Source organism: Acomys minous, assembly GCF_964271855.1.
Source record: "Acomys minous genome assembly, chromosome: 6".
NCBI classification, from domain to species: Eukaryota; Metazoa; Chordata; class Mammalia; order Rodentia; family Muridae; genus Acomys; species Acomys minous.
The window spans coordinates 91,563,165-91,577,474 of NC_140487.1; the positions used below are offsets into that span (position 1 = coordinate 91,563,165).

General features: G+C 38.6%; 1 protein-coding gene across 16 annotated transcripts in view; it reads left to right on the plus strand.

The window, feature by feature from the left end:
- The first annotated feature begins 289 nt into the window (after positions 1–289).
- Positions 290–14,310, plus strand: part of LOC311598965 (putative selection and upkeep of intraepithelial T-cells protein 1 homolog) — an 84,691-nt gene continuing 70,670 nt past the window's right edge. For 7 of the 16 annotated variants that reach the window (XM_084784600.1, XM_084784597.1, XM_084784594.1 and 4 more), the window contains exon 1: positions 290–582. The gene's annotated coding sequence lies outside the window, so the exon portion shown is untranslated. Of the gene's footprint in view, positions 583–3,443; positions 3,520–5,414; positions 5,523–9,791; positions 9,876–14,310 lie in introns of all 16 variants that reach the window. The other 9 variants (XM_084784595.1, XM_084784599.1, XM_084784601.1 and 6 more) reach the window with 5 other exon arrangements.

The following is a 14,310-nucleotide window of genomic DNA, read 5'->3' on the forward strand; positions in this document are numbered from 1 at the left end:
TCCTTCACATTTTGTTATGTCTTCAAAGTCAGATTATTCTGTCATTCTGGAAAGTTCTTGGCTCCTTTGCTTCATGGGGCTAACTGTTCATTGTGTTCCAAGGATCTTATTAGCAGTTGTCTGCTCTCTGAAGGTTGAATTGAAAGTCCTCTGCTTGTGCTTTCATAAATCAAGTCTTCTTCCATGCCAAATAAAATAATCGTATCTTTTCTTGGCAAGCACTCAGAGGATGGAACATATGAGTCAGATTCTGTTTCGCTTCTTTCATGGGTGACGGAAGCCTCTCTAATTAAGCAATATGAGGTGCAAGCTGAACAAAGGTTTCACATGTCACTTGATGCAGCCAGTCACCTAAGAATTTCTCTATGAAACAGAGCAAATTATCAGGCTAGCAGAAATATACAGCCAGAATTTCAGGACGGAAGAGGGTTTGATGTATAGGTTTACCTGGTCTCTATCTGACTCTGGCACATCTTTCCCTGAATACAACAAAGACATCTGAAGATTATCAGAAATCCAGGTGACCCAACTGGGATTTCCTACGAGAACAGTGGAGAATTGGCTTGCAACCATCTGGATCAAGTAAGTGTCAGGATCTATTGAGATTCTGTACCTATTAGTCTATTCATGAAAGGCCTCTTCTATCATTTTGTGCTGTTTGAGATTCTGGGAAAATTCTTGTTCTTGCAGTTCTGGGGAGGCTGCAGACCTGTGCATGAAAACTACTGAGATCTGGAAGTTCAGAGGATGGGTTTTAAAAATCTCTGGGATTTTTTTCCCTCATGTTTTCCTTATACACTTTTTCTGTTGTACAAAGACTTGGCAAATAGTACTTCAATTTCTAGAATGTAAGTTTAAATAAGAAGAAAAAGTATATTTATTCTTTGCTAGTTTCTCAGTCACACAGTTATAACACTAGTTTTATCCCCATAATTTTCTTTGTATTCAGTACATCTTCTTTATTGTAGACAATATGACAAAGAGAAGCAAAGAGTAAATGAGAAATGCTGTTTTTAATATATTTTATTAATTTATAAACATAATTTATTGGGTGTCCTTGTGGTATAGTAAAACATCTTTTAGGAATATGCCCTCAAGTGATATAGCTGGGTCTTAAGGTAGATCTATCCCCAATTTTCTGATAAATCTCCAGATGGATTTCCAAAGAGGTGTACAACTTTGCACTCCCACCAGAAGTGGAAGACTGTTCCCCTTGCTCCACACCTATGCCAGCACATGCTGTTTCTTGAGTTTTTTTTTTTTTTTTTTTTGGCCATTCTGAAGATTATATGATAGAATTTCAGAGTGGTTTTTCTTAACATCTCCCTGACAACTTAGGATATTAAGCATTTCTCTTTTTTATTTTTAATTTATTCACTTTACATCCGATTGTAGCTCCCTCCCTCCCATCATCCTCACTCGCCTTTATTCCTCAGAAAGGAGGAGCTCCCCTTCCCTATCATCTGACCCAAGCCTATCAAGTCTCATCTGGACTGCCTGTATCTTGTTCTGCCAGGAGGAAGTGATCAATAAGTGGAAACCAGAGTCTATGACAGAGGTGGCCCCTACTCCACATATTATGGAACACACAAGGAGATTGGGCTGCCTATCAACTACATCGGAGCAGGGGCTCTTGGTCCTCACCATTCATATTCCTTGGTTGGTGCTTCATCTCTGCAGCCCCTCCACACACACCAGATCATATTTGTTGGCTCCACTGGTCTCCTTGTAGAGCTCCTCTCTTGTCCAGGTCCTTCTATCCCCCAACTCTTCATAAGACTCCCTGTAGACCACCCCAAATTGTGGCTGCATGTCTCACTGTCTGCTTTGATTCCCCCACTGGGTGGAATCTTTCAGAGGACTTCTTTGGTAGGCTCCTATGCTGTTTGTTCTCCTCAACCACTTCCAGTGTTTATTTGATTTGTCCTTCTGAATGAGAATTAAGCATCCATCCTAGGCTTTTCCTTGTTATTTAGCATCTTTAGGTCTGTGCGTTGAAGTGTGTTTATTCTATGTTATACAGCTAATATCAGCTTATAAGTAAGTATATGTACTTTTCTAAGATTGGATTGCCTCACTCAGGATGATCTTTTCTAGTTCCATCCATTTGCTCAAATTTCAAGCTTTCTTTGTTTTTAATAGCTGAGTAGTATTCCATTGTTTAAATGTACCACAGTTTCTTTACCCCATTCCTTGGTTGAGGGACATCTAAGTTGTTTCCACATTCTGACTATTATGAATAAAGTTGCTATGAATGTAGTTAAGGAAATGTCTTTGTTGTATGGTGGAGCATCTTTCGGGTATATGCCCAGGAGTAATATAGCTGTGTCTTGTGCTAGCAGTATTCCCAATTCTCTGAGAAAGCACTAGACTGATTTCCAAAGTGGTCGTACAAGTTTGCACTCCCACCAGGAATGGAAGGACTGTTCCCCTTTTTTCTACATCCTTCTCAGCATGTGCTATCATTTGAATTTTATCTTAGCCATTCTTGTTGGGATAAGCTGGAATCTCAGAGTTGTTTTGATTTGCATTTCCCTGATAAATAGGGACATTGAGCATTTATTTAAGTGGTTTTCTGCCATGCAATATTCCTCTGTTGAGACTTCTCTGTTTAGCTGTGCACTCCATTTTGAGTTGGATCACTTGGTTTGGTGGTGTTCAATTTTCTGAGTTCTTTATATATTTTGGATATTAGACTTTTGTCAGATGGAGGGTTGGTGAAGACCTTCTCCCACTCTGTAGGATGTCATTTTCTCTGTTGATGGTGTCCTTTGCCTTATGGAATATTTTCACTTTCATGAGGTCTCATTTATTCTTGATCTTATAGCCCATAAAATTGGGCATGTTGTTCTTTCGTTGTCATTGAATTTTATAAACTCTCTAATTTCTTTCTTTATTTCTTCTCTGACAGTTATCACTATGGAGAGATTTGTTCAGTTTCCAAGTGTGTATGGGTTATTTCTGTTGTTGTTGAGGTCCAGTTTTAGTCCATGTGGTCTGATTAGATAAAAGGTATTTCAATCTTCTTGTATCTGTTGAAGCTTGCTTTGTGACCTACAATATGGTCAATTGTGGAAAAGGTTCTATGACATACTGAGAAGAAAGTATAATCTTCTGTGTTTCAGTGAAAAGTTCTGTAGACATCTGTTAGGTCCCTTTGATTCATGACATCTGTTAGTGTCATCATTTCTCAAGTTAGCTTCAGTTTCGTTGACCTATCCTTGAGTGAGAAGTGGGTGTTGAAAATTCCCACTATTAATGTATGAGGATCGATGTGTGGTTTAAGCTTCATTACTGTTTCTTTTATAAATGTGAGTGCCTTTTTATTTGAAGCATAGCTGTTCAGGATTGCAATGTCCTCTAGGTATATTTTTCCTTGGGGAATATGAAGTGTTCTTCTTCACCCTTTTTAATTAATTCTGGCTAAAATTATATCTTATTAGATATTGGAATGGCTACTCCATCTTGGTTCCTGTGTCCATTTGCTTAGAAGTCCTCCTTCCAGCCCTCTACTTTCAGGTAATATCTTTGTAACTGAGGTGTGTTTCCTGAATGCAGTGGAAAGTTGAGTCCTATTTAAGCATCCATTCTGATAGTCTTTGCCTCTTTGTTGTAAAGTGGAGAACGTTGAGGGTGAGTGAGATTAATGACCAGTGACTGTTAGGTGCTTTTATTTTGATGTTGTCTGTGGTAGTATGTTTGTAGACTTGTCTAATTTTTGATTTACTAAAATGAAGTTATCTATTTACTGTGTTTTCCTGGGTGTGGTTAACCTCCTTTGGTTGGAGTTTTCCTTATAGTATCTTCTGTAGGGTGGGAATTGTAAATAGGTACTGTTTAAATTTCTTTGTCATGAAACATCTTGTTTTCTCATCTATGATTATTGAAACTCTTGCTGGTAGAGCAGTATGAAATGGCATCTGTGGTCTCTCAGGGTGTGCAACACATCTGCTCAGACCCTTCTGGCTTTTATGGTCTCTGGTGAAAAGGAGAGTGTGAGTCTGATAGAGTTGCTGTTGTTTGTTACTTGGCCTTTTTTCCTTGCTACTTTTTTCTTTTTTCTGTACATTTTGTGGTTTGATAATTATGGTGCCACACTTTGTCCATTTTTCAGTTGAGGTACATCTAGGTTTTTCCAGGTTCTAGCTATTATGAATAACGCTGCTCTGAACATAGTTGAGCAAACGTCCTCCTTGTATGGTGGAGCATCTTTTGGGTATATGGTCAGGAGTGGAATAGCTAGCTGGATCTTAAGGTAAACCTATTCTCAATTTTCTGAGAAACCTCCAGATTGATTTCCAAAGTAGTTGTATAAGTTTGCACTCCCAACAGCAATGGAAGAGTATTCCACTTTCTCTACATCCTCACCAGCATGTGATGTCACTTGAGTTTTTGACATTAGCCATCTTTGTGGGCATAAGATGGAATCTCAGAGTTGTTTTGATTTGCATTTCCCTCATGACTGGAGATGGTGAGCATTTCTTTCAGTGTTTCTCAGCCATTTGATATTCTTCTATTGAGAATTTTCTGTTTAGCTCTGTACCCCATTTTTAATTGGATTATTTGGTTTATTGCCGCTTAATTTCATTATATATATATATATATATGTATATATATATATATATATATATATATATATATATACATACATATACATATACATATATGTGTTGAGGTCATTAATCCACTTAGACTTCAGTTTTGTGCATGTGATAAATAAGAGTCTATTTGTATTTTTCTACATGTAGAATATATAGAGATAGATAGGTAGATAGATAGATAGATAGATAGATAGATAGATAGATAGATAGAGATAGATAGATAGATAGATAGATTAGATATTAGACTTTTGTCGGTTATCCAGTTGGTGAAGATCTTTTGCCTTATAGAAGCTTTTCAGTTTCATGAGGTCCCGTTTATTAGTTATTGATCTTAAGGCCTGAGCTGTTGGTGTTTTCTTCAGGAAGTACTTTCCTGTGCCAGTGGGTTCAAGATTCTTTCCCACTTTTTCTTCTACTAGATTTAATGTGTCTGGTTTTCTGTTGAGGTCTTTAATCCACTTAGACTTTATTTTTGTGCATGTGGTAAATAAGAGTCTATTTGTATTTTTCTACATGTAGAATCCAGTTAGACCAGCACCATTTGTTGAAGATGGTATCTTTTTTTCCCATTGTATGGTTTTGGCTACTATGTCAAAAATCAAATGTCTATAGGTGTGTGGGTTTATTTCTTGGTCTTTGATTTCATTCCATTAATCCACCTATTTTTATGCCAGTACCACGCAGTTGTGTGTATGTGTATGTTGTCCTAATTATTGTTTCATTTTTATTCATTTTAATTTATTCATATTATATTTAAATTGTTATCTTCCTCTTCCCTCCCCCTCTCCCTTTTCTGCCCTAATTTGACCACAGCCTATCAGGTCTCGTCAGAATAGCCTGCATCCACTTCCTCTGTGTGCCCTCAGGGCCTCTCTGCCAAGGGAGAATAATCAAATCATGGGTACCAGAGTTCATGCCAGAGGAAGTCCCTGTTTCCCATCTCCAACCTTGGAAATGAGCTGTTCATTGAATATGTCTGAACATGAGGGTCTATGTTCTCTGTGTTCATTGTCCTTGGTTGGTCCTTCAGTTTTTACAGGCTCCCCTGGGTCCAGATCTACCTACATTGATGTTCTACCTCTGGGTCTTTCAGTGCCCCCACTCTTCCATACGATTCTCAGTGCTTTGCTGAGATTCCAGCTGCTAGGCCCAGGTTCTGTCCAGATCCTTTCTTAGGTGGAATCTCTGAGGATATCTATGTTGGGTGAATATCCTCTTAAGAGTGAGTATATACCATGCATGACTCTCTAGATCTGGGTTTCCTCACTTAAGATGATCTTTTCTAGTTCTGCCCAAATTTCAAGGGTTCCTTGTTTTTAATAGCTGAATAGTATTCCATTGTGTAAATGCACCACAGTTTCTTTATCCATTCTTCAGTTAAAGGACATTTAAGTTGTTTTCAGATTCTGGCTATTATGAATACAGCTGCTACTATCATAGTTGGGCAAATGTCCTTATTGTATGGTGGAGCATCTTTTGGATATGTGACCAGGAGTTTTATAGCTTGATCTTGAGGTAGCACTATTCCCAATTTTCTGAGAAAGTGCCCGATTGATTTCCAAATTAATTGTACAATTTTGCATTCCCACCAGGAATGGAGGAGTGCTCCTTTTTCTCCACATCCTCACCAGTGTGTGTTGTCACTTGAGTTTTTAATTTTAGACATTCTGATAGGTGTAAGATGGAACATCAGAGTTGTTTTGATTTGCATTTCCCTGACCAAGCAAGTAAAGGACTTGTATTTTTTTAAAAAAATTTAAGTCTCTGAAGAAGATATCAGAAAATGGAAATATCTCCCATGCTAATGGAGCAGGAGGATCAACATAGTAAAAATGGTCATGTTATCAAAAACAGTCTACAGATTCAATGTAATCCCTATCAAAATACCTACATAATTCTTTACAGATCTTAAAAGATTAATTCTCTACTTCATATAAAAAACAAAGGATCAAGAATAACTAAAATGATCATGTACAATAAAAGATCTTCCAGAGGAATTTCCATTCTTGATCTAAGATGTGCTATAGAGCAAGAGTAACAAAAACAGAATGGTACTGGCATAGAAATAGACAAGTAGATCAATGGAATCAAATATAGGACCCAGAAATAAACCAAAACACCTATGGACACTTGACTTTTGACAAAGAAGTCAAGACCATAAAATGGAAAAAAAGAGAGCATCTTCAACAAATGTTGCTGGCCTAACTGGATAACTACATGTAAAAAAACACAAATAGATCCATACTTATCATCCTGCACAAAACTAATGTCTAAGTAGATTAAAGATCTCAAGATAAAATCAAACACACCATGCAGATGATTTTGACTTTTTAAATTATGTTTCATTTTTAACATATACATTTATATTATTGCACATGAATAAAATAAACTACATACAGCAAGAAGAACTATGATATAATCAGGAATTATATAAATGTTACATTTATAGTGATTTGAATATTTGTACTTGGAAAACTTGAAGCAAATCTCTTTCCTATCTTGTTTGGTCTAAATTTCTGAATGAAAATCAATATCTATCACATCTCATCTTATTAACTTGAAACATTTATCTTGATCTAAAAACATCTTAATCCTAACCAACTAAGCTTAATTGTAAGATTAAAGTATCTGATCTTCAGCCTCATCAGAGACTTGAGAAGGAATGAAATTTACATATCTGAGTGAACCAGAAGTACAAGTTAGCAACTCCCAAAATGAAAAGAAAAAAATGACAAGGACAGTTTTACTGCCTGATCAGTCACCCAACACTCTCTATAAAATTGCAACACCATCTTCAGCCTTGTGGAGCAATATATCTGACAGACATATTTGCAAGGCAGGAATTACTGAGGACTTGCAGTTTTTATTACTACTGCACTATAGTACAGCTTGAGATCAGGGACATCAATATCTCTAGAAGATCTTTTATTGTACAGGATTGTCTTAGCTATGTAGGCTTTTTTGTTTTTTCATATGAAGTTGAGGACTGTTCTTTCAAGGTCTGTAAGATTTCTGTTGGCATTTTGATGTGAATTCTGCTGACTCTGTAGCTTTCTTTTAACAAGATGGCCATTTTTACTGTTACTTCTACCAATCCATAAGCATGGAAGATCTTTCCATCTTCCTATATCTTTTTCATATTATTTTTTCGAAGACTTGAAGGCTTTCAGGTTTTTTCTTTTTTTGTTTGTTTGTTTGTTTGTACAAATCTCTCACTTGCTTAGTTAGAGTTACATCAAGATTCTTTTTTTGTGTGTGGCTATTCTGAATGGTGCTGTTTCCCTAATTTCTTTCTGAACACATTTGTCTTTGGAATACAGGAGGGATACTGATTTTTTTTAGTTGATTTTGTATCCAACCACTTTGAAGTATTTATCAGCTGTAGGAGATCCTTGGTAAAATTTTGAGGCTTAAATATATATACAATCATATCATCCATGAATAGTGATATTTTGTATATTTCTTTGAGATACCAGAAGAACTAAAATTAGATTTCAGGGTTACTGGGGCAATGGTTAAGAAATAGGCCTACAGGAGATAATCTGGCCAGCTGTAAAGAGTAACCCCACTAGAGATAGCATTGCCTAGTGACTGACCCAAAGGGTCCCCTGGAGGTAGAATTGAATTGATAAGAGAGCCAGTTTTATGGCCACATTCTTTCCTTCCTATCAGAGATAGGTTTAATAAGAAACCAGACACTTCCCTGGACAAGGTAGTGAACAAAGAAAGCTAAGTCATGGGTGGTATTTGAGCCTTTTTCTGTAGCTTGTCATTTTGGACATTAGACCTCTTTATGTTACTGAACCAATAGATGCTTGCCAGGCAAGGAATCCCCTGTTTTGGGGTGCTGGGAAGGATAGAAAGCTATAAATTTACCCTCAGCCTAGAGATCAGGGCTTTTTATGGATATCACTATATTGGTCAGTCTGATCACAGCCCAGCTCTGAGTTAATTAAAGGTCCTCATATAGATTGCATCACTTTTCAGTCCTGGTGGGTTTTTTTGGTTGGGGGAGAGGTCAGGCAATCTGGGTACAGCACCATGTTTACTTGTCACAATCCCTCCGGTGGAGTCTGTGTGACAAATACCACATGGCCTGAGGCTATGACCCCCAAAAAAGAGGAGAGCCTCCTGGACTGGGGCTGATGTTTCTTCCAGGAGAAATTGAACTGCAGTTCTTTTCTCTCATTGTGCTCGAATCTATTCTTTCTTCTTAACTTCGCTCCCAAATCAGGACTTTCCAGGCATGAACGTTGCTTTGAGAGGACCCTGACTTGGGGCTGCAGCCAGGGACCAGCCAGGTCCAGAGTAGTTCTGCTTCACTTCCACTTACTAAAAGAAACATGACCAGAAATTAATCATTAGTTAACGAGTTATATTATGGCTTACAACGAAATAGAGTATTTCAAAAAAATTTTGGATATGGTGCTCAGATAGCAGAAAAGGGAACTAAAGAAAAGAAGAAAGAAAAGTCTTGGCACACAGGTGCTGGAGCTAAGTTTCATTAGAGAGAGAACATTGACCCTGGACAAAGGGAACACGTGCATAGTGATACCAAGCCAGTAACTTAGAAGTAAGATGTCTTTTCTGTGTGTTCTGTACCCAGCATTGTTTCATTCAAAGTTGTAATTCAAAATATGACAAGACAATAACTTTGCAATCTGTACCTGTACTGTGTGTGCTTGATTGCTCACTGACTTCCTTGAATCTACTCTGTGGGAAAATGTAACCACAAGCCCGCCCTGCTTTTGAAGTGAATGTATAAAGTTTAGACTGCTTAGCTACAAAATATACTCAGATGCAGACTCAGTCTTGAGTGTTGTCTCTGTCACCGCCTTATCTCTGCCCAGACACTTTGAGAACTCCTGACCCTAACACCTGTCTACGACTAAGCTGGTCCATGGCATTTAGTTGTTTTATTACTCTAGCTAGGACTTCAAATTCCATATTGAAGAGATATGGAGAGAACTGGATAGCTTTGCCTGATCCCTGATTTCGGTGGAATTGATTTAAGTTTCTCATCATTCAGTTTTATGTTGGCTATAGGCTTGCTGTATATTGCTTTAGTATGTTTAGATATGTGCCTTGTATATCTAATCTCTCAAAGACTTTTAATATGATTCGGTGTTAGAGTTTGTCAAATGCTTTTCAGCATCTAAGGTAATGATCATGTGTTTCTTTTTCTTGCAGTTTGTTTATATAATGAATTACATTGATGAATTTCCATGTATTGAACCACACCTACATGCCAGAAATAAGGCCTACTTGATCATGGTGAATGATAATTTTGTTGTGTTCTTAGATTCAGTTTTCTAGTATTTTATTGACTAATTTTGCATCAATGTTCATAGGGGAAACTGGTTTGAAATTCTTTTTTTCCTTTTTTTATTAATTTATTCTTGTTACATCTCAATGGTTATCCCATCCCTTGTATCCTCCCATTCTTCCCTCCCTCCCATTTTCCCCTTATTCCCCTCCCCTATGACTGTTCCTGAGGGGAATTACATCCCCCTGTATATGCTCATAGGATATCAAGTCTCTTCTCGGTAACCTGCTGTCCTTCCTCTGAGTACCACCAGGTCTCCCCCTCCAGGGGACATGGTCAAAGGTGAGGCACCAGAGTATGTGAGAAAGTCATATCCCACTCTCCACTCTACTGTGGAGAATGTTCTGACCATTGGCTAGATCTGGGTAGGGGTTTAAAGTTTTACAGCCTGTATTGTCCTTGGCTGGTGCCTTAGTTTGAGCGGGACCCCTGGGCCCAAATCTGCCTATCATAATGTTCTACTTGTAGGTTTCTAGGACCCTCTGGATCCTTCTACTTTGCCATTCTCCCATGCTTCTCTCATCTAGAGTCTTTCTTTTTAAATTTTTTATTTGAATAATTTATTTAGATTACATCTCAATTGTTATCCCCTCACTTGAATCTTCCCATTTTCCATTCACCCTATTCCCCTCTGCTAGGCTTGTGACATAGGGGATCTCCTTCCCCACCATATGATCACAGCTGATCAGGTCTCATTCTGATAGCCTGTTTACCCTTCCTCTGAGCGCCACCAGGCCTCCCCCAAAAGGGGAAGTGGTCAAATAGGGGGCCCTATAGTTCATGTCAGAGTCAGTCCCCACTCTCCACACAACTGTGGAGAATATGCTGTTCATTGACTAGGTCTGAATAGGAGGTCTAGGTTTACTGCATGCATTGCCCTCGGTTGGTACAGAATTTTGAGCAGAACCCCTGGGTCCAGATCTGCCAGGCTTGATGGTCTTCTTGTAGGGTTCCAGGACACACTGGATTATTCTATTTCCCCATTCCCCCATACCTCTTGCATCTGGTGATCCAATAGGAAGTCCCAGCATCTATCCCAATCCCCTGCTGAGTGAAGACTCTCAGGGGACATCCCTGTTGGGCTACTGTCCAATTATAAGTGAGTATGTACCATGTGTATCTTTCGGGATCTGGGTTAACTCACTCAGGATGATCATTTTTAGTTCGATCCATTTTCCTGTAAATTTTAAGATTTCCTTGTTTTTAAGAGCTGAGTAGTATCTCATGATGTAAATGTACCACCGTTTCTTTATCCATTCTCCAACTGAGGGACATTTAGGTTGTTTTCAGATACTGGCTATTATGAATAAGGCTGCTAGTAATATAGTTTAGCAAATATACTTGGGTGGTGGAGCATCTTTTGGGTATATTCCAAGGAGTGTAATGGCTGGGTCTTTATGTATCCCTACTGCCAGTTTTCTGAGAAAGCACCAGATTGGTTTCCAATAAATCTGGTTGTACAAGTTTGCACTCCCACCAAGCAATAAAGGAGTGTTCCCCTTTCTCCACATTCTTGCCAGCATGTGCTGTCACTTGAGGTTTTTAATCTTAGCCATTCTGATGAGTGTAAGATGGAATATCAAAGTCGTTTTGATTTCCATTTCTCTGAGACTAAGGATGTTGACCACTTCTTTAAATGTTTCTCAGCCATTCAGTATTCCTCTGTTGAGAATTCTCTGATTAGTTCTGAGCCCCATTTCTTAATGAGTTATCTAGTTTGGTGGAATTTAATTTCTTGAGCTCTTTATATATTTTGTATATTAGCCCTTTGTCAAATGTAGGGTTGGTGCCACAGACTGGCTCAGTTGGGGATAGGTCCTTGGGAACAGGAGTTCTCAAAATGTTGATGAACAGAGATAAGGCATGTGACAAACAGACACTACCACACAGATGAGTTTGCATCTGAGTGGTTTTTGTAGCCAAGCACTCTACATTTTTAAACATACATTTCAAAAGCAGGGGAGCTTGTGGTTACATTTTCCCACAGCGTAGATTCAAGGAAGTCAGTGAGCAATCAAGCACACACAGTACAGTTACAGAATGCAAAGTTATTGTGTTGCTATTTTGAATTGTAACTTTGAATGTAACAATGCAGGGTACAGAACACTCAGAAAAGACGTCATCACTTCTAAGTTACTGGCTTGGTATCAGTATGCATGTGCTCCCTTTGTCCAGAGTCAACGTTCTCTCTCTAATGAAATGTATGCCCAGCACCTGTGCCAAGACAGTTCTTTCTTCTTTTCTTTAGTTCCCTTTTTTGCTATCTGAGCACCACTATCGGGAATTTTTTGAAATATTCTATTTCTTTGTAAGTCATAATATAACTCATTAACCAATGATTAATTTCTAGTCATGATTTTAATAAGTGGAAGTGAAGCAGACTACTCCAGCCCTTAACAGCACCTGGCTGCAGTCCTGAGTTATGGTCATCTCCCAGCAACCGTGGTTACACCTGAGGAGTCCTGACATGGGAGGGAAGTAGAATTAAGAAGAAAGATTAGATTCCAGCACAATGAGAAAAAAGAGCTGCAATTCAGTTTCTTCTGGAAGAAACATCAGCCCCAGTCTAAGAGATTCTCCCCTATTTGGGGGTCGTAGCCTCAGGCCTGTGTAGTATGTTTCACAGAGATTCCACTTCAGGGGTTGTGACAGGTTGATGAAGATCTTTTCCACATCTGCAGGCTGTCACTTTGTTCTGTTGATGGTGTCTTCTGTGTACATAAAATTATCAGCCTCATGAGGTCCCATTTATTAATTGTTGACCTTAGACCCTGGGCTGTTGGTGTTCTGTTCAGGAAGTTACCTCCTGTGCCAAAGAGTTCAAGGCTCTTTCTTTTTTTTAATCTTAGTGTGGCTCTTGAATCAAAGTGACTGTGGCCTCATAGAATGAGTTTGACAGTGTTCTTTTTGCTTCTATTATATGAAATATTTTGAAGAGTACTGGTATTAGCTTTTCTCTGAAGGTTGTCCCATCCCATGGGACAAATTGAACAGAATCCATCTGCAAAAGGGGGTGAGGACGAAGAGAGAGGTACATGAGGGATATGGAGCCGAGTCAAAGGGCTCTATCTGATCAAGGCTGGCTTTATTTCAAGGAAGTGTGGTTTATATAGCAAAGACACACAGACACCTTCATGGACTCCATCGTTCCCAGGCCCTTGGGCAGGCTGAAAAGAATGCATTCCCCTGGAATAGCTCTATGCCAGAGCGCCTTTGTTTCTTTACCAACACAAACATTAGCAACTCAAATAATACAATATGTAGACAGAAGATCCTCCCAGAAGGTGCTGACAGCTCGAAGACCACAGCAGAAAGGGGGGGGATTCTACTCATCTTTAGCCATGAACTGAGGCACAGTTTGCATTCCTGACAGAAGGTCTGGTAGAATTCTGTGCTGAATCCACCTGGCCCTGGGCTTTTTCAGATTGGCAGACTTTTGATGACTGTGTCTACTTCTGTAGGATATTTAGGACTATTAATTTGTTTATTAATTTGTTGGATCTATCAAGAAAATTGTCCATTCCATTTAGGTTTTCAATTTTTAGCATATAGGCTTTTGAAGTCTGACCTAATGATTCTTTGGATTTCTTCACTGTCTGTCTTTATGTTTCCCTTTTCATTTCTGATTTGATATTGATTTGAATACTCCCCCTCTGACTTTTTGCTAAGGACTTGTCTATCTTCTTGATTTTCTCAAAAACCAGCTCTTGGTTTCCTTGATTCTTTGAATTGGTTCTTTGTTTCTATTTTACTGATTTCAACCCTTAGTTAATGATTTTCTGTCACCTATCCCTCTTTGTTGTAGTTGCTTCTTTTTGTTCTAGCTTTCAGGTGTTCTGTTAAGTTGCTAGTATGGGATCTCTCCAATTTCTTTATGAAGGCGCTTAGTGCTTTACTCTTTCCTCTTACCACTGATTGCATTGTGTTTCATAACCTTTGGTATGCTGTGCCTTCATTTTCAATGAATTTTGGAAAGTCTTTAGTTATTTCTCTGTAAAGGTATCTTTTATTCTCCTGGCTTAATTGTTGTCTGGGAGGTTTAATGCCTCCTTCTGTTAATCTTGGCTTAGTCCTGGAAACTTCTTGTGCCTGTATAATCTAACGTAGGCCTAGAATGTTTTCACCCTCTGAGACTGTAATATTCCAGGTGGCCTGAGTACAACCATCATAACAGTAACATTGTTAGCTAAGCAATGTAAGATTCCAGGTGGCTTGGGCCTAGCCATCATAACAATAGTGTTGTTAGCTGAGCAAAACAAGTTAAGACGTGCAGGCCAATAACAAGGGCAAGCCTAGCAACAGCAACAGTAAACTGAAAAGAACAAGTTAAAAATTCCCCACTAGCCTCCATCTCAACCCTGCCCCCAGAATTTACTTCCCCCA